This window comes from Mus caroli, chromosome 19 (genome assembly GCF_900094665.2).
Source record: "Mus caroli chromosome 19, CAROLI_EIJ_v1.1, whole genome shotgun sequence".
Taxonomy (NCBI): Eukaryota; Metazoa; Chordata; class Mammalia; order Rodentia; family Muridae; genus Mus; species Mus caroli.
In genome coordinates this window covers 29,345,779-29,366,770 of record NC_034588.1, presented here as the reverse complement: position 1 = coordinate 29,366,770, position 20,992 = coordinate 29,345,779, and the positions used below count along the sequence as shown (strand labels likewise).

The 20,992-nt window shown below is 43.5% G+C and overlaps 1 protein-coding gene and 1 pseudogene across 6 annotated transcripts in view; one reads left to right on the top strand and one right to left on the bottom strand.

The window, feature by feature from the left end:
• Sgms1 (sphingomyelin synthase 1) overlaps window positions 1–20,992 on the top strand; it is a 264,312-nt gene that overhangs the window by 16,988 nt on the left and 226,332 nt on the right. The window lies entirely within an intron of this gene.
• LOC110285284 lies at window positions 6,211–6,655 on the bottom strand (annotated as a pseudogene).

Genomic DNA, 20,992 nt, shown 5'->3' with positions numbered 1-20,992 from the left:
GGCAGATCCTCTGGAACTGGAGTTACAGACAGTTAGTTGTTGGGAATTGAACTCGGGCCCTCTGGAAGAGCAACCAGTGCTGAGAGCAACTCAACTGCTGAGCTGTCTCACCAGCCATGATGGATGCTTCATAATGGTCGGACACTTTACCCACTTTGGTTCCAGGCATCAGAACACCCAGACACTTTGAACCGTGTTGAATTGATGGCATTCTGTTGCCTGAGGTGGGAAGCAGCTCTGTAGTCTGTGGACTGCTTTTCCCAGCACACTTGGCAGCAGCTTTGAGCCAGGCCAGTCAGCCTTCTTGGAAATCAGCCTGGTGTTTTCTTATCTTTTGCTTTGACAGCTCTTGCCTGTCAGTACCTCAAGAGGAGAAATCTGGCACTAGTGTTTGCTTCCTCAGTCTGGTCTTAGATGATTAAGCTCTCAGCAGACCTGTGTGGGGCTGTAGATAGGAGTTGCAGCGGCTTGTGCATCTTCGAGCTTGTGTTGGGGCAGAGCATCAGCCTTTTTGCAGAGAATGGCAATGGGTTCTGGCAGGGCTGAGGCTCTAGCCTACATGGTATGTTTGGACAGCAAGCATCTTGATTTTGACTTGTATTTTTCTCCAAATCTGTGTAGGAAGGGAGGCTGGGTGGTGACCCTAGAGCACCCGATGCCCCTCCTCTCCATCCATGGGAGGTCTAGTGGTTTGGCTGTAGTCCATCTTTCTGTGCTTGTAGATAATTTTTGTGGACTTACAGGAAATTGAGATTAAGTTCCTATTTTGTGGGGAAAGAAAGTGTGGTGCTTTGGACTTTTTTTATTAAACTGATAAAATTTATTTTAAAATATACAACTCAGTATTGACATTTTTAAGTCATCAAACTAATTTATAATAGTTCAGTGCCTCTTAAATATACATGATCTCTTCTGAAGCTAAAAGTAATATGCACTCAACCAGTTTTAAATCTATTTGGAATATTAAACATGATGGAAGTAGAAAAAAAAATCTCTTAAGTAGTCCTCTATGAAAGGAAATTGTGACAAGTTCTTGATTAGACAGAAACCATTCCATCTCCAAGGGAGAATACTCAGTGTAACTGTGGCTTCATAGAATGAATTGGGTAGTACTCCTTCTGTTTCTATTTTGTGGAATAGTTTGAAGAGTATTGGTATTAGGTCTTCTTGAAGATCTGATAGAATTCTGCACAAAACCCATCTGGTCCTGGGCTTTTTTTTTTTTTTTTTGGTTGGGAGACTATTTTGTGTGTGTGTGTGTGTGTTATAATTATATAGAAGAGTATTTTGAAAGCTATCTTTTTTTTCTTATATAACATTTTATTTTATTATTATTAGATATTTTCTTTATATACATTTCAAATTCTATCCCAAAAGTTCTCTATACCCTCCCTCCACCCTGCTCCCCTACCCACACACTCCCGCTTCTTGGCCCTGGCATTCCCCTGTACTGGGGCATATAAAGTTTGCAATACCGAGGGGCCTCTCTTCCCAGTGATGGCTGACTAGGCCATCTTCTGCTACATATTCAGCTAGAGATACGAGCTCTGGGGGTACTGGTTAGTTCATAATGTTGTTCCACCTATAGGGTTGCAGACCCCTTCAGCTCCTTGGGTGCTTTCTCTAGCTTCTCCATTGGGGGCCCTGTGTTCCATCTTATAGATGACTGTGAGCATCCACTTCTGTATTTGCCAGGCACTGGCATAGCCTCATAGGAGACAGCTATAACAGGGTCCCTTCAGCAAAATCTTTCTGGCATATGCAATAGTGTCTGGGTTTGGTGGCTGATTATGGGATGTATTCTGGATAGTCCATCCTTTCATCTTAGCTCCAAACTTTGTCTCTGTAACTCCTTTCATGGGTATTTTGTTCCTTATTCTAAGGAGGAATGAAGTACCCACCCATTGGTCTTCCCTCTTGTTGATTTTCTTGTGTTTTGCAAATTGCTTCTATTTCTTTAGGGGATCCATTTATGGGACTGTTTAGATCATTAATCTGATCCTGATTTAATTTTGGTACCGGGTATCTGTCTAGAAATTTGTACATTTCAACCAGGTATTCCAGTTTTGTTGAGTATAGCCTTTTATAGTAGGATCTGATGTTTTGGATTTCCGTGTGTTCTGTTGTTATGTCTCCCTTTTCATTTCTGATTTTGTTAGGATGCTGTCTCTGTGCCCTCTGGTTAGTCTGGCTAAGGGTTTCTCTATCTTGTTGATTTTCTTGAGAACCAGCTCCTGGTTCTGTTGATTCTTTGTGTGGTTCTTTCTGTTTCCACTTGGTGGATTTCAGCCCTGAGTTTGATTATTTCCTGCCCTCTACTTGGGTGTGTTTGCTTCATTTGGTTCTAGAGCTTTCAGGTGTGCTGTTAAGCTGCCAATGTATGCTCTCTCCAGTTTCTTTTTGGAGGCACTTAGAGCTGCGTTTTCCTCTTAGCACTGCTTTTATTGTGTTCCATAAGTTTGGGTATGTTGTATCTTGATTTTCATTAAATTCTAAAGTCTTTAATTTCTTTATTTCTTTTATTTTTTTATTTTTTAGTTTTTTCTTTCTTTATTTCGTTCTTGACCAAGCTATCATTGAGTATGGCATTGTTCAGCTTGCTTGTGTATGTGGGCTTTCTGTTATTTTTGTTGCTATTGAAGACCAGTCTTAGTTAGTGGTGATTTAATAGGATGCATGGGATTATTTCAATCTCCTATCTGTTGAGGCCTGTTTTGTGACAGATTTTATGGTCAATTTTGGAGAAGGTACCATGAGGTGCTGAGAAGAAGATATATTCTTTTGTTTTAGGATGAAATAATCTATATATCTATTAAATCCGTTTGGTCCATGACTTCTGTTAATTTCAATGGGTCTCTGTTTAGTTTGTGTTTCCATGATCTCTCATTGATAAGAGTGGGGTGTCAAAAATCTCCCACTATTATTGTGTGAGATGCAATGTGTGCTTAGTAAAGCTTCTTTTATGAATGTGGATGTCCTTGCATTTGGAGCATAGATGTTCAGAATTGAGAGTTCATCTTGGTAAATTTTTCTTTTGATGAGCATGAAGTGTCCTTCCTTATTCTTTTTGATAACTTTTGGTTGAAAGTTGATTTTATTCGATATTAGAATGGCTACTCCAGCTTGTTTCTTGGGACAATTTGCTTAGAAAATTGTTTTCCAGCCCTTTACTCTGTGGTAGTGTCTACCTTTGTCACTGAGGTGCATTTCCTGTATGCAGCAAAATGCTGGGTCCTGTTTACATATCCAGTCTGTTAGTCTATGTCTATTTATTGGGGAATTGAGTCCATCGATGTTAAGAGATATTAAGGAATAGTGATTGTTGCTCCCTGTTATTTTTGATGTTATTTTTATTATTGTGGCAATCTTTTGAGTTTGTAGAAAGATTACTTTCTTCCTTTTTCTAGGGTGTGTTTCCCCTCCTTGTGTTGGTGTTTTCCATCTATTATCCTTTGTAGGGCTGGATTTATGGAAAGATATTGCATAAATTAGGTTTTGTCATGGAATATCTTGTTTTTTCCCTCTGTGGTAATTGAGAATTTTGTTGAGCTAGTAGCCTGGGCTGGCATTTGTGTTATCTTAGGGTCCGTATGACGTCTGGCCAGGATCTTCTAGCTTTCACAGTCTCTGGTGAGAAGTCTGGTGTAATTCTGACAGACCTGCCTTTATATGTTACTCGACTTTTCCCCCTTACTGCTTTTAATATTCTGTCTTTGTTTAGTGCATTTGATGTTTTGATAATTATGTGATGGGAGGAATTTCTTTTCTGGTCCAGTCTATTTGGAGTTCTGTAGGCTTCTTGTATGTTCATGGGCATTTCTTTAGGTTAGGGAAGTTTTCTTCTATATTTTTGTTGAAGATATTTACTGGCCCTTTAAGTTGAAAATCTTCATTCTCATCTATATCTATTATCCTTAGGTTTGGTCTTCTTATTGTGTCCTGGATTACCTGGATGCTTTGGGCTAGGAGCTTTTTGCTTTTTGCATTTTCTTTGACTGTTGTGGCAATGTTTTCTATGCTATCTTCTGCACCTGAGATTCTCTCTTCTATCTCTTGTATTCTGTTGGTGATGCTTGCATCTATGACTCCTGATCTCTTTCCTAGGTTTTCTATCTTCAGGGTTGTCTCCCTTTGTGATTTCTTTATTGTTTCCATTTCCATTTTTAGATCTTGGATGGTTTTGTTCAATTCTATCACCTGTTTGGTTGTGTTTTCCTGTAATTCTTTTTTTCTTTTTTTCTTTTTTTTTTTTTGTACACTGTAGCTGTCTTCAGACACTCCAGAAGAGGGCACCAGATCTCGTTACGGATGGTTGTGAGCCACCATGTGGTTGCTGGGATTTGAACTCTGGACCTTTGGAAGAGCAGTCGGGTGCTCTTACCCACTGAGCCATCTCACCAGCCCTTCCTGTAATTCTTTAAGGGATTTTTGTGTTTCCTCTTTGAGGTCTTCTACCTGTTCACCCATGTTCTCCTGTATTTATTTAAGGGAGTTATTTATGTCCTTCTTAAAGTCCTCTATTGTCATCATGAGATGCGATTTTAAATCAGAGTCTTATTTTTTTGTTGTGTTGGAGTATCCAGGGCTTGCTATGGTGGGAGACCTGGGTCCTGATGATGCCAAGTAGCCTTGGTTTCTGTTACTTATGTTCTTGCCCTTGCCTTTCGCCATCTGGTTATCTCTGGTGTTAGCTGGTCTTGCTGTCTCTGACTGTGGCTTGTCCCCCTTGCAAGCCTGTGTTCTCAGGGAGGAATTTGGGTATGGAGAGCTGTGACACAGGGTCAGCTCCTGGGTGCAGATGGAAACCAGAAGGATCCTGTCCCTTGCTGTTCCTTGGTCCCTGTGTCCTGATGGCTCTGGGCTGGTCCCTCTTGGGCCAGGAATTTGAGCAGAATTGGTGGTACCTGTGCTCACAGATGTGTCAGTACTCCTGGGAGACCAGTTCTTTCCCAGGGGTATTTGGGTATGGAGGACTGTAGCACAGGATCAACTCCCTGGTGTAGACGGAAACTGGAAGGATCCTGTCCCAGGCTGCTCCTCAGTTCCTGTGTCCTGAGGGTTCGGGGGTGGGGGTTCCCTCTGAGCAGAAGTGTTGGTCTTACCTGTGCTCACAGGTGTGTCTGCACTCTTGGGAGACCAGCTGTCTCCTGGTGGTATTTGGAGCATTGTGGCATAGGCTGCTTTGTACTGTTATAGGCTTGATAATAATCAAATGCGGCTACCTGTCATCATGAAAAATATGCCAGTTAGTCAAGTGTATGTGTTTATGCTGCCGACATCTTCTCCATTTTCTTTCTGTTTACAGGGCCCCTACTGTTTACTGATAGCATTGTGGATAGTGTTTTTATATTAAAGGTCTATTTTCATGCTGTATGATATATGTGTGTATGTGTGTGCGCATATTTGTTTCGTTTTCAGGATTTATTTTGTGTGGGCACATATGCATGTAGAGGTCATAGGATAGCTTGTGTGGGGATGGGGGATTGGTTTGCTTCTACCAAGTAGGTTCTGGGGATCCAGCCCAGGTCACGAGACCTGTGAAGCGCTTTACCGTCTGAATCACCTCATTGACTCTAACTAATTAATGAGTTGAAAATTATCAGAGTTAATTAATGTTAGTGCTGGGAATGGAATTCAGGGCCTCATGCTCCTGTGCTGTGCTCCCATCTTTGACACTACTTCTGGTTCTGCCATGCTGAGTGGCTCTTCCTCTTCCTCCTTGATGGTCGTGAGCATCTTCATGTTCCCTTCTCCCCTCTGGATACGAGGCTCAGCACTTCTGGTTGTAGTCACCACTTTATAATAACCCTTGTTTTAGGCCCTACTTCTGATGCTTCTGTCTGCGTTGTACCTCTTGACTGTTTCCTACCGTTCAGTTCTCAACCCTGGTATATGCAGGCTGCAGGCTGCAGGCTGCAATGTAGTGTGATGTGGTATATGTCGGCAAATACACACTCGTGTGAGTATACCCACTCCCTTTTCTTTCTTGCTTTCTTCCTTCCTTCCTTCCTTCCTTCCTTCCTTCCTTTCTTTCTTAGGAATTTAAAACTGTAAAGTTGGGTTACATTTATTCCCACAGACTGAGTGACTCTCAAGGGCCCACACCTCATATCTTCCTAGAATGTTAGGCAGATTCCCAACATGCAGACAAGGAAGGATGCAAAGACCACATGGAAAATGTTAGCATTTAATTAACCTCCGGCATAGCTTTCAAGCCACCAGAACACAGGCACCTCCAACACCCTCAATCTTCTCTTCAGCTCTTCTGCTGAAGAATTTGGCCTTCACGATGAAAGGTTGCTTAGAGAGCTTTCCCTTGCCCAGAACTTTGTAGTAGCCTGATCGAACAACATCAATGATGGGAGCAGCTCCAGTCTTGTTTTTGCTGCATTGACCTGTGTCTGCTCACTGACCAACATCCACAGTTTATCCAGGTTGACAGTTGGGCAGAAGCTCTGGTTCCTCTTCAGGTGGTAATGCCTTATACCAACTTTCCCAAAGTAACCTGGGTGATATTTGTCAAAATTGATCCTGTGGTGATGCATGCCTCCAGCATTCCCGCAGCGCCTGGGTGCTTGCAGTACTTACCGATGCGGCCGTGGCCGTGGCTCACCAGGCCCTGGAGTTTCTGGGTCTTCCTCAGTCTGGATGGCATGGCAGTGGCAGAAAGCCCCACTCCATTTCTTTTGGGTGGAGGGTTTCAGGAGCATGAAAGGTTAAGCCAGGGCTTCTCACCTTCTGCACGCTGCACCCCTTAGATCCAGTTCCTCATGCTGTGGCGACCCCCAACCATAAAATTAATTTAATTGATACTTCAAAACTGTAACCTTGCTTCTCTTATGACTCGTAATGTAAATATCTGTGTTTTCAGGTGACCTTAGGCACCCTCTGTGAAAGGTCATTTAATCCTCCAAAAGGGGTAGAAACTCACAGGTTGAGAACCATTGGCCTTACTGGTGAAGAGAGGGCTCTGGTAATGTGTTTTGTGTATGAATGCACATGTGTAGAAGTCAGAAGACAGCTTGGATAGCGTTTCCTAAGAGTAGTCCATGTTGCTTTTTGAGACAGGGCTTCTGACTGTCCTGAGGCTCTCCGTAAAGGTTGGCTGGGCCCCCTGGCCTGATCATGTGGTTTTGAGTAAAATATGTCCTTACTGTCCAGGACATAGAGCTAGGACAGCTTAGCTTTTAAGCTTAAGACTCGGTGGGAGGGAAGCATGAGAAAAGCACAGAGCTTTTTGTTTTGTGCCAAAGCCTCTATTTCGGGAATAAACTCTGCAGGTCAGAAATATTGATGTGAACATTAAATCCGTTTCTTACCATTTTCTTGTTCTATATTTTACTTTCAGAATAGTTAATGCAACTCCTACTGGGATAAACAGTAGCATATATTTCAAGCTTTATGCTAGTCCTAATTTTAAAAAAATGGTAAATAATAACATTTCAATATGCTCACCCATGTCTTGCTTCTTTGTCTTCATATAGAAGACAAATTTTTGTACACTTTCACAGTAACAAGTGTTGAAAAATAAACAGTACTGGGGAGGTCCTTTTTTTTTTTTTTTTTTTTTTTGTGGAACATATAGTTCAGTGGTAGAGCCTAGCAAACACAGGACTGTCAGTTTGATAGCCAAAATAAAACAAACATGCTTCAGCTGGATCTGACTGTACACACTTGGAATTCCAGAAGTTGGGAGGCTGAGACAGGAGGATCAGACAAGTTTGAGGTCATCTGGTTACTCAGTAAGACTGTATGTGTAGTTCACAGAAACAGACAAAATTAAAGAGAATTCTTATTTTTAATTTTCTCACATTTTGTTGCTAATCATACTATTAGTGTCCTTTCAAATGTTTTGTGTGTCAAATTAAAAATAAAAGAAGAAGAATTTTGGAGCCCTTGTCCAGCATGTGCTAGGCCCTGGGTGCCATCTCTAGTACTGCTAAAGAGAAAAACCAAGCAAATCCAGAAACCAGGACGTCTTTGACAATTACAGTGCTTTTAGCTTCTTCAGTTCTTTACCCTCTAAACGTCTCTAACCCTTCCTTCTTTGTGCGTGGTGCTGGGGATCGAACCTAGGACTTTGTGTGTGCCAGGCTTTCCTTCCACCACTTAGCCGCCGTAACCTCAGCATCTCCCAGTTTTGTTTCTATTGCCCTGAGTTAACATTTGGAAGTCCCAACCTTTACATTGTTTATCTCAGGACTAATTTCTTGGATTTTTTTTTCAATTTATACAGCTCCCTGCTAGAGATTTCTTTCTTGATGAGGTTCAGTCATCTGTAGTGCTCAGAAGTGGATGAGAACCGAGAGAGAGAAATGTCAGACAGTGGGAGGGATGTGCTAGGGTGTAAAGAAAGCAAAACCGAGGTGTTGGCACTTAGATGGGATTGGATGCCAGCCCTGTCAGTCACCAGCAATGGATGCTTAGCAACGTCTGCAGACGATGAGCAAATGGTTTGAGGTCTTGAACATGATTCTCATCTTTGAAGGGGCTAATGCCGGCCTACAGGTTTACTGTGGAATCATGTCTGTAGACCAGGGCACTGTGCACCTTGAGGTCTCCTGAGGAAAAAGTACATGAGTATGTCGTCACACTTCTGTTACCTTCCATTACTGTTTAAGAGGATGTGGAGATAGAGATGGAGACTGTTTAGCTCCACTGAGATTATCTTCGTCTTTTACAAAACATTTATATTTACTTATGTATACATAGGTGTGTGTTGGTGCATACAAGTAAGGGCTGGTGCACTTGAGGCCAGAGGTGGCTGATACCCTGGGGCTAGAGTCATAGGCAGTTGTGAGCTGCCTGATAGGATTGCAGGGAAATGAGACCATATCCTTTGCAAGAACAGGACACGATCCTAACCCCTGAACAATCTCGCCAGCCCTTGAGAACCTCCTCTTGTTATTCAGTTGAATTCTGTTGGCTGGACCTGTTCGTTTCCACCCCTCCCAAACCCCCTCTTCTGATTGCTTTTTCTGCATGAAACATTATGTTAAAAAGTAGATTACAGTAAAGATTTCTCTATCCAGAATTCTTGGAAATGAGTTAACTTGGCAAGAACCTCCCCCTCCCCCCAGAGAGCAGACGCTTTACATTTTATTTTTTCTCACTAAAGACTATTTTTCATCTTTAAAATATATTAGATGCTGAGAAAAATAGGGCCTAAAATGCATTGAACAAACATCTGAACCCAGTTTCATCGATATGAATATTTGGATGTGTTTACTTTACATACTTAGACACACACACACACACACACACAAAGTATTTATCGTGTGTGTATATATAATTTCACAAGAATGTTACATATTCATTTTTACAAGATTATAAGCTGAGAGACTGTAGTGGTTTGAGTGAGAGTCACATCCATAGGCTCATGTGTTTGAATATTTGGTTCTTGGTGGTGGAACTGTTCTAGAAGGATTAGGAGGTGTAGCCTTGTAGGAGGAGGTGTGTCACTGGGGGAGGGCTTTGAGATTTCAAAAGACTCACACCATTTTCAGTGAGCTCTCTCTTCCTTCAGCCTGAGGTTTGAGATAATGACCTCTCAGCTATTCCAGCCATGATGCCATTGCTCTGCATCAGGGACTCAAACACTCTAGAACCGTGAGTCCAATTAAACACTCTTTTATAAGTTGCCCTTGTCATGTTGTTTCATCACAACAACAGAAAAGTAACTGAGAACAGAGAACTTGCTGTCTGGTCACTGCTCAGTACTTAAGACAGTGCCCAGTGAGTGTCAGGCTCGAAGTGAACACTTTATAGTGTTTACAGTTCTGCGCTTTTTCCTTTCTTTTCCCGAGATGTAATCCCAACTCAGACAGCTGTTGCACAGCAACATGCTAGGCTCCAACAGTGACACTAATGGCTCCTAATAAGAACTACCCTCAAGGAATGCATTTCAGTGCCAAGATCCAAGATAGGAAAGATGAGATCAGAGGTAGCTAGTACGGACTGCTGTGGGGCTCACACTTGTAATCCAGCACCTGGATGTGAAGCCAGGAAGATGGGGAATTCAGGGTCATGCTCAGTACATAGTGAGTTTGAGGCTGGCCTGGGCTACACGTGGCCCTGCCTTGAGAAAGAGGAGGAAATAAAAAGGAGCTGTATAGAAACTAGAACATTCTCTGTGTATCTGCAGAGACATAGGATATCTGGCTGGCTGATTGTCTGAAGTCACCATTGGGATGAGATTTGAGAAAAAGAGATGGGGCAGGTTCCAGGGCAGACAGGACAGCTGATCCAAAGCTGAGCAGTTGGAAGAGGATTTGTAGAGATCAAAACTTTGTGGATGAGAGCTGCTTGCACTGTTTGCCCAGAGGAGGATCAAGAGAAGATACTGACCAGAGAACAGAGCTATTGGGCCTTTCTTACACATGGCAGGTAGCACTAGGTCCTAACCAATGGCTAATTAACACATTAGCTGAAAACTGATATTCAGGAGATTGTATGTGGGCTCTTCCCATAGTTTCTAGCATGTGGGTGCCCAAAAGACAGAATCTGCTGTGAAAGGAGTGGCTGGTGGCTGGGGTTCCTAGGTCATGGAGGATATGAGCTGGTTTCCAGAGTAGGCAAAGTAAAACTAGAGAGTGTCTTACTTTTTTGTTGTGATGAAACACCACAAACAAGGCAGTGTATAGAAGGAAGGGCTTCTCAGAGCTTACTATTCCAGAGAGATGAGAGTTCATTGCCATCGTGGCTGGGAAGTGAGGCAGGCAGCAGGCAGGCCTGGCAGCTGGGAGCAGCTAAGGGCTCACATCTTAAATCTCATGTGGGAATTAGAGTATCAACTAGGAGTAGTGCATGTCTTTGAAACCTCAGGGCCTAACACTAGTGACATCCTTCCTCTAGCAAGGCCACATCTCCTATACCTACCCATGCAGTGCCACCAACTGGGGACCAAGTGTTCAAACAGCTGAGCCAATGGACATTCAAACAAACCCAGAGGGGCCAAAGCTCGAGTGCCAAATGCTTTAACCAGCCATGCCTATATATCGAAGCTTCCACAACCCCCCGGGCAAGTGGTTATCAGCCTTCCTAATGCTTCCACCCTTTAAAGCGGTTCTTCACGTTATGGTGATTCCCCCAACAAATAAGAAAAATTTATTGCTATTTCATATCTGCAATTTTACTGCTGTTATGAATTGTGGTGTAAACATCTGTGTTTTCGAGTGTTCTTAGGCAACTCTTGGGAAAGGGTTGTTTAAGCCCAAAGGGTTCACTTCCCTCAGATTGAGAACCACTGCCCTAGGCTGTGCTCAGTCACCTGAAAGCTCTTCACCCCTGTGCCAGAAGAAGAGATCTGTACTTTAACCTGGCTCTTTTGTAAATAGACTTTTTTGGTGGTGGTGGTGGTGAAAGAGAGTTTCCTTATGAAGCCCTGGGTGACCTGGAACTCACTCTGAACTCAGCTCTCCTTCCACCTTGGCCAGCTTCCCGAGTGCTGGGATTAAAGGCTTGCACCTCACCACCTGGCCCTTTCCCCTCACCTACACACACGTTCTCTTCCATACCACTCCACGTGTGTCTTCTGGCAGCAGATGTGTGGCAGGCAGTTCTCCAGCACTTCGCAGCTACGAAGATGCTGCAGCTACCATAGCTTAAGGACTCAGCTCCACAAGACTGGCTCCCATTTCAGGTTCCTTTGCCCGTGTTTCTAACTGACTGGTTCTGCATCAGGACTTGCTGCCCCCCCCCCCCGGCCCCTCTCAGGTGTCACTCATTTGCACATTAACTCAGGGAAACACTTAGGTTTGCTGGTTTATCATAAAGAACATTACAAAAGACACAGAAGCTTCTCCTAATGGAAGTGTGTGAGCGCAAAGGCGCTGTTGCTGTGATAAACCGCATCTTGTGGTCGGGTCTTTGGGATTGGTGAAGAAGGAATTGGAGGATTGTGGCCGTGGGATTGACAAGCCCACGAGTTTTATGAGCAGAGCTTACTCAAGACTTTCTGAAGGGAAGCAAGGACCCGTATCTGGAGCTGCCTGCTAGAGGCCACTGATGTTTGATTTGACAAAGGCTCTGCCTGCATTTCTGCCTGTGTCCTGAAAGCTTGAGTGAAACTGAAGTAAAAAACAATGGACTGTTTGTTTGGCAGAGGGAATTTCAAGAGCCCATGATAGATTTCAGTGTGGTTGTTGCACACTGCATTTACTGAGATTTAAAGTGTGCGATAGAGCCGGGCGTGGTGGCGCACGCCTTTAATCCCAGCACTCGGGAGGCAGAGGCAGGCGGATTTCTGAGTTCGAGGCCAGCCTGGTCTACAAAGTGAGNCAAAGTGAGTGCCAGGACAGCCAGGGCTACACAGAGAAACCCTGTCTCGAAAAACCAAAAAAAAAAAAAAAAAAAAAAAAAAAAAAAAAAAGTGTGCGATAGAGCAGAAGTCAGAATAGAAACAGGAAACATGTAGTCTGGGAGGGAGAGGGATGTGAACCTAGCTAAAGTTGAAGAGAAGATATGGTGCAGACAACATGGCTGTAATTGTTAAAGAAATTAGTGCCGCTAAGGAGGAACCTGGGCTTTGCATTGTGACCATAGGAAAGGTCACTTGAGAGTAAAACCCCTCTTATCAGATTTTCAGGGTGCTGCAGTACAAATTTAGCTGGAAAGCTACTGCCTTAAAAGACAGAGCCTTCAGAGGATCCTGCTGGAAAATGGCTGTCCTGAGGGCCGCACATTTGAGAAATTAACGTAAGTCTCAGAACAGACTTTGTTGAACCTTGTGGAAATGGATAAAACTATAGGGATGGGCTGGAGAGTTGGCTCAGCAGTTAAAGGCAAAACCTGCTCTTGCAGGGAACTCAGATTTGAACCTTGGCACCCACGTGGCAGCTCAGAACACTTTGCAATTCCAGTTCCAGGGGGTCTGACACCTTCTGGCCTTTTTGGGTACCAGGCATACACATGGGAGGACAAACAAATTTGCAAGCAAAACACTTGTATATGTTCAATTGATTTCGTTAATAAAGAAGATGATAGGGACCTTTGAAGTTGGACTTAAATGCATTGTGCCATGGCTCTAGTCTGTGGGGGCCAGGGGCAGAATATTATGATGCAGATATAGCCATAGGTTCTCGTGGTTGAACATTTGGTCCCCAGCTGATGGGCAGTGCTGTTGTAGAAGTGGAGCCCAGGCTTGGGGCATGGGGAGGGGCTGAGCTTTGTAGCCCAGCTCTGCTCTTTGTCCTATCTCTGCTTTCTGGTCCACATTGAAGTGAGTATGTAGCCTGTTCCCGCTAGCACAGCCACTTCTCCCATCATGCCTTCCTCACGATGGACTGTGTATAGCCTCAAAGTGTGAGCCCAGATAAGTCCTCCTTCTCTTACAGTTGATGCTTACCAGCTTTTTGGTTGGTTATAGGAACAAGAGCAGCCCTTCTGATTGGTGTGGATCATTGCGTGTATCTGATTGGTACATCACTGTGATTTTGATTTGCATCCCCTAATTGTGGTATTGGACATTTGTTGCTTATATATCTTCTGCTCATGTTTTCTGTTGTCACTGTTATTATTGGAATCCTCTTCCAGGTGTTTCTTATACCTTACTATTTATGGTAACATAGCTGCCAACCTATCCCTGCATATTCTAAAGATCAAGGAATAAGGAGAGGAAGGGGGTGAGGGGAGACTCGACACACATACATATGAGTATATGCTTGTGTGTTTCTATGTGTGCATGTATAATCTCATTTTTGTTTTATGAAACCCATAGGGCATTAGTAGTGGCTTCAGGTTTATGAGCTGAGGAGGCCATGCTTGGGAGACATCTGAGAACCTACAATATGGTCTGAGCCAGTACCTGTAATGTAACTGACTTTGGACACATCATTTGTAACCTATGAGAGTCAGTTTCTTTATCTGTGAAGTAGGGATCTGTGTTACAGATCTCTCAGAAGAGACAAATACAAATGTATTCTTTAATGGGCCAGCACAGGCATGTGTGGAGCAAAAGGACTTGTCATACAGAGAGAACGTGAGCATTGGCCACCTCTGCTCTCTTCACACAGTTCACACTGTTCTGAGGTTCGTTCGTTCGTTCGTTCGTTCTTTCTTTCTTTCTTTCTTTCTTTCTCTCTTTCTTTAACAAAAATGACAGGAAGCAACAATAACTTTTCTTTGATTTCTCTTAACATCAATGGACTCAATTCCCCAATAAAAAGACATAGAGTAACAGACTGGCTACACAAACAGAACCCAACATTTTGCTGCTTACAGGAAACCCACCTTAGGGATAAAGACAGACACTACCTCAGAGTAAAAGGCTGAAAAACAATTTTCCAAGCAAATGGTCCGAAGAAACAAGCTGGAGTAGCCATTCTAATATCGCATAAAATTGACTTCCAACCCAAAGTTATCAAAAAAGACAAGGAGGGGCACTTCATACTCATCAAAGGTAAAATCTGAGGTAGTTTCTCTTTCCCCCTAGTTATCTGCTTTGAAAAATGGCCCCTTGGTAGGCATTTGCTCCCTCTGTGTCAGATACCAGAGCAAACAAGTGGCTCAGGCTTTCTCAGACCAGCCTCGGTGGCTCAGGAATGATTGGAGCACTCTGTTTTGCAATGCAGAACTACAATCCGAATTTCAGAGCTGCTACTGCTGCTCTGTTCTTCCTCAGCTTGCAAACAGGATCCGTTACCATGGTGACTCCTAGGCACTAACACGGACACTCTGTTCCAAAGTTCATATTTCATATGTAAAATACCTCTTACGTACAGCACAGGGGTGCTACTAGGAGCTGAGCTCACCTCCTGGAACAGTGGTTTGCCAGAGTCCATTTTGCCATTCACTGTAATGGTTGTTTAATCAAGAGTGGTTCCTCATTGGCCAGATAGTTTAGGATGATTTTCAGGAAACAAAATATGGTTAAAAAAAAAAAAGCTGCTATTTTAAATGAGTGATTAAGACTTCTCTGATCTAGAAAAGTTAAAAATGAGCCAAATGTTTTACTTTGAGTCCTTTCAGTTCCAATGTTTGTATAAAAATGTGTAATGCTTACTAATGTTCTAAAAGGTTGATCTAGTTGGCAGGGTTATTCTGTTTAGGGGAGTACCGAATGAGGACGCCCTTTTTCTTTTGAAGACTTTATTGATTATTATTTGTGTGTGTTGGTCTCTGTGTCTGTGTGTGATTGTGTGTATAGGCATGTGTGTGCAGGTGTCTATAGAGGCAAGAAGGGCACATTAGATCTAGAGCTGGAGTTTACAGGCCGTTGGGAGGCTTCCATGTGGGGCCTGGGAACCTAATTCTTCTACTTTGAATTAAGAGCAGCAAGAACTCTTTTGTTTTTTTTTTTTTTTTTTACCCCCCCCAGCAAAAACATCTCTCCAGCCCCAGAACTAGGAAGTCTTGGTATTAGTAAAGAACCATTAGATACGTGTATGGCTGTCAAAATCTTATCAGGTCCTTCATTGTGAAGAATGAGGCTTTGTCTAAAATCAGCTCCTTGCTTTTTTGGCTAAGTAGCCAGAGAATCTCCCCCCCCCCATTTTATTTATTTATCATTAGATATTTCTTTATTTACATTTCAAATATTATCCCCTTTCCTAGTTTCCCCTCCGAAAAGACCCTATCCCTTTATCGTTCCCCCTGCTCACCAACCCACCCACTCCTGATTCCTGGCCCTGGCATTCCCCTATACTGGGGCATAAAACCTTCACAGGAGCAAGGGCCTCTCCTCCCATTGATGCCTGACTAGGCCACCCTCTGCTACATATGCAGCTAGAGCCATGAGTTCCACGATGTGTTTTCTTTGGTTGGCGGTTTAGTCTCTGGGAGCTCTGGGAGTACTGGTTAGTTCATATTGTTGTTCTTCCTATGGGACTGCAAACCCCTTCAGCTCCTTGGGTCCTTTCTCTAGCTCCTTCACTGGGGACCCTGTACTCTGTCCAATGGATGGCTGTGAGCATCCACTTTTGTATTTGTTAGTAGCCAGAGAATCTTCTCTCTTCACCTTTCACTGGTAAAAGTATCTGTATGATGCCCTACTATGTGTCAAATGCAGTTGTGTGGTGATCTCATTAATTCTTACAATAGCCCTTTGAAATAAAATATCTGCAGTTTGTAGGAGATCTCATGTGCTAGAGGACATTTGCCTGATGGGATAAACCCTTGTGGTACTGGAGTTGGGCTCTTCCTGCTTGCCAGGAGGACCAGGTCATCTTCACGTAACTCTGTGTTTGTCCTTGATGGAGACCATTCTCAGGCAAGGTCAACACTTGCCTACCCAGCTCCAAGCTCAGGTGATAGTTTATCAGTTACAACAGTGTTTCTCAACCTGTGGGTCTCGACCCCCTTGGGGGGGAGTGTTGACCCTTTCACCAGGGTTGCAGATCGAATTCATAACACTAGCAGAACTACAGTTATGAAGTATCAACAAAAATAATTTTATGATTGGGGGTCATCCAACATGAGGAACTGGGGTCATCCAACATGAGGAACTGTATTAAAGGGTCGCAGCATTAGGAAGATTGAGAACTGTTGGTCTGGAGAGTCCACTCTAGAAAGAAGATGTACTTTAAACTTCTGGGTGAGTTTCAAGTGTTGTCCCTGCCATCTTCTTTTAGAGCCTATGTTATCCTGGCCAACTTTCTTAGAATCTCAGCTTAACATTTCTTCAAGGACAAAATGGCTATGCTCCTCCTAGCCATGTGGGAAGAACTAGAAATAATGTAGATGAAATTACAGTCAGTTGTAAACCTCTATGTGGGTTCTTGGAATTGAACCTAGGTTATCTGGAAGAATAGCCAGTGCTCTTAGCTGCCAAGCCATTTCTCTAGCTCCAAGATAAATGATTTTTAAAGACATAAATACAAATTATTCAGAGATTGAATTCAAATGATTTCATTAGGTAACATTTTAGTTTTGTCTTTCTGAGACTCCTTGGCTTGTATAAAAATACTTTCCTGCCCAATTGAAGGAACTTTTTTTTGGGGGGGGGGGAGATGCATGGAAGGGGTGTTGAGACAGGGTTTCCCTGGCTGTTCTGGAACTAGCTCTGTAGAACAAGTTGGCCTTGAACTCAGAGATCTGCCTGCCTCTACCTCCCACGTGCTGGGATTAAAGGTGTGTGCCACCATCACCCAGGGTAAAGAGCTTCTCATTACTTGTATTTAATGCCAAAAAGTCTGTGATCTTATTTTTACTAGAAATGCAGATTATTATATAAAGTTACCATTTCCACCTTAGAAATTGGATTAACTAACTCTGCAGAGGATATTTTTTTTATAGAAAATATTTAATTTTAAATAGAAGCACTAAAAGGAAAACTTAGTTGCAGTATACAATAGTTCCATCTTACAGGTGAAAAGAGGAAAAAGAACGGCTGTTCTCTGGTAGAAGAACTGTTTGGTAGAGACTATTGGTCCCTCTGCTTTAGTTTTGAGTTTGACTGTGAGAAAGTTCAACCTTCCCCCACCTCTTTATCATAACAGAAATAAGGTAGGGCCTCACTGTGAATCCATCAGAAAGAAAACAGGCTCTGCATTTACCCTGTGTCTAGAAGCGGCCTTACCCCCATGGTCAGTGTGTAGTACTGGCTCGTCTCCATCATCCTTCTCAAGTCTACAGTGTCCTGTGACTAATATGCTCCATCTGTCTGGGTCACTGCTGTGGAGTACTGTCTATTTGCAGCAGTGTTGTGGCCACAAGGAGAGCTTTCCCCTTTGTTGGTTGAAAGCTTTCCCTGCAATTAGCAAAACAAGCATGCCTCTTAGAGCGAGCCTGTGGAAAGGCAGCTAGAGTCCACTGTACACAAACACTTTGGAAAACAATTTGGCTTTGCTTAGAGGAGTGAACTTGTGCAGGCCCCTAGCCTTGCCATCTTTCCCTGGGAAGAGCCTGCAGAAACTTGCCGTAGGTACCAGGGGACAAGTGCCAGAATATTATGGCAGCATTATTCACAACAGCTGGAAATTGAAAACTCCCAGGATCCTCAGCAGTAGAATAGAACTGGGAATTGTGAGCCTCTTCACACAGTGAAAAATGTGGAATGGTGGGGGGAAAAAAAGGGAATGAGGCGTAGCCACGTGACTCGATAGGGATGAATCTCAGCATCAGATCTTAAAGAAGAGGAAGTCTCAGGAGAAAATATACAGTGTGCTTCCTTTACATTGGGCTTAACTTAGGCACAATACAGTGGCATATTGAGAATACGTATGTGGTGAGACCATAGAGAGAAACAAAGGAATGATTGGTTCTAAACTTAGTCTAGGGATACGTCTTCGTGTTGGGGAGGTGCTGAAGAACGAGCAGAGAAAATGCGGTCAGCAAGTACATACATGGCCTCCCAAACAGAGGCCTACATCATGTGTTTGATTTCAGTACTCATCATTGCATGACAGTTACATTGGAACTTTCACTGAACCCCGAGCATGATCTCAGAGCTCCCATGTAGGGGTCAGGAGTGTGGGAATGGGTTAGCTGGATGATTTTGACTGGGGTCTTTCAGAGTTGCAGTGCGGACCACCTAGTGCTGAGGGATCTGTTTCTACGATGGCACACATGCGTGGTTGTTTTTACTGTTTGAGGAAGTATATTTTACCAAAAATTCGTCCCTCTCTGCAGAACTTCTTTTTGTTGGTGTGTGTGTGTGTGTGTGAGAGAGAGAGAGAGAGAGAGAGAGAGAGAGAGAGAGAAGAAGAAGAAGAAGAGGAGGAGGAGGAGGAGGAGGAGGAGGAGAGAGGAAGAGAGAGAGAACATATCAAAGGACAATCCATATGTGTCCTCATCTTCCAGGGGCTGGGTCTCTTTCTCGTTGTTCACTGCTGTGTCTCGACTAGTCATTGGTCAGTGGCTTGTGATCTTGCAGGGATTCTCCTTTCTGTGTCACTCCTCTTACCTAGGATCGCTGGGATGGCAGTCATGCCTGCTGCTTCTGGCTTTATTACATGGAATCTGGAGATTTGAACTCAGGTCTTCATGCTTGCATGGCAAGTGTTTTACGAGCTGTATGCCCTGCTCTTGAAGCACTTATTGAGTGTCTTCATGTCCTGGCAAACAGCTCCCCTTCAACAACAGAATAAGCTATGAGCTGCAGAGTCTTCAGGTCACATTTGGAACATTTCTCTGGCACTCCCCCAGTGTTGTGGCATTTGTGCACAGAAGCGTTACTCAGCATGGAAGGAGATGAAGTCCAGTGGTGCTGGGAGGCAGGGACCATTGGCCACCATTTTGGAGGCTGGCTTCCACAATTTCTCTATTTTAAACATATTTCAGAATAATAACTTTTTAGTGACAAAACTAAATTGATGATTATTTATTTATTTTGGATTTTTTTGAGACAGGCTCTATGTATGTAGCCTTTGACTGTCCTGGAACTCACTCTGTAGATCAGGTTGGCCTCAAACTCAGAGATCTGCCTGCCTCTGCCTCCCTAGTGTTGGAATTAAAGACCTGCACCATCACCATCTGGAGATGTTTATTTTTACATACTAATCGTACAATTATTACTTTAAATGAAAATGTCTCACCAGTCAGTATAGGGTGGAAATGTCTCCAGTGTGAAGTGCAGCTCTTGCGTGGGTGAGCCTGCCTGATGAGCTTGTGCCTGTAGTAGGGCAGTGGGTGGGAAGGATGGGGGCGGGGGGAAGGATTGGACTTCATTGACACCTGTTGTCAGGCTGGGTGATAGAGATGGGCTTACAGGTCTCTAGATTTCATTCTGTCTGCCTCTACGTCTGGCAAAAATCTGTGACTTCTGGTTTTGAAGAGATGTCTTCAGAACACAGATAATTATGAAGTTACATTCCATGGCATACCCAGGCCTCCTCTACTGTTGCCTGTAAGAGAATGAAGAAGCAGTTCACACTTCTCTTCCCAAACTCTACAAATGAGAGTGAAGCTGGAAATGGCCTAAGGAAGTCAAAATGGGATATTGTTTTTTCCTTAAGAATTTAAGTATCAGCGACATTCTCTTTCTTGTTTTAATGTTAACAACTTTCAAGTTGTTAACTTATTTGCTTAACTTTCAACCACCAAGTTCTTTGAGTTAAGATCAAGGTTTCTAAGCCGGGCGTGGTTGCGCACGCCTTTAATCCCAGCAATCAGGAGGCAGAGGCAGGTGGATTTCTGAGTTCGAGGCCAGCCTGGTCTACAAAGTGAGTTCCAGGACAGCCAGGGCTATACAGAGAAACCCTATCTTGAACCCCCCCTCCCCCCCAAAAGAGATCAAGATTTCTAGAAACTACCTTATGTATTTCCCCCTTAGTTTTGAGTGGCTGTAGAAGCGGCTGCTTAGAGTGTTCTTGGGGACCAAGTGCCCCAGTTAGTGAGTCTCCTTTGTGAACCCCAACATCTCTGGAAGGCAGTCCAAGCTTCAGGTGAAGAAGAGGCTAGGAGAGTGTTTCTCACTGTTTAAGCTAACTAGTGAAGAAGACAGGACTGCACACCCACTAGCTCTCCCTCCTCGGGCCTTCGCTCATCCCTTAAGCATCACCCCTTCAGCCTCTGTGTGCAGACATCTGCTTAGCAGAGAGGTCCTTGCCACCAGTGCATGGAGAGTTTGTGTTCTCCCCTCTGCTTCTGGGCTCCACTTGTGCGCCGAGCCTGTGCTCTGCTGTATTGCACTGTCGTTTCCCTTGGGTGGAAAGGAGAGTCCACCAGCAATGGCTTCCCTTGATTGTGGCAAAGACAAAAGTGACCAGTGTTCCATGTGATGCTTGCTGTTTACTTCAGTTAGGCAGACTCTTTTGAGAAAAGGGAGGAAAATGAATTATATGTATAAAATGCCAAAAATACACGAAGGTTATTGTGTCTACAAGGAAGTATAATTATTAGTAGTAATTATAGTAATTGTGGTGATTACAGGACTAATGGTACTATTAAACATGATTGTGGATGTCTTCTCTTAGGAAACATGTTGTAGCGCACACCCGCTCCATCCCTTAGGTGAGAGCGTTGCTTGATCTCTTGGCTCCGGGCTGCTTTTCGGAAGAGCATCATCATCCCTGGGGCAGAGCGAAGCGTGTGTAGTGAGACAAACTCTGGTTCA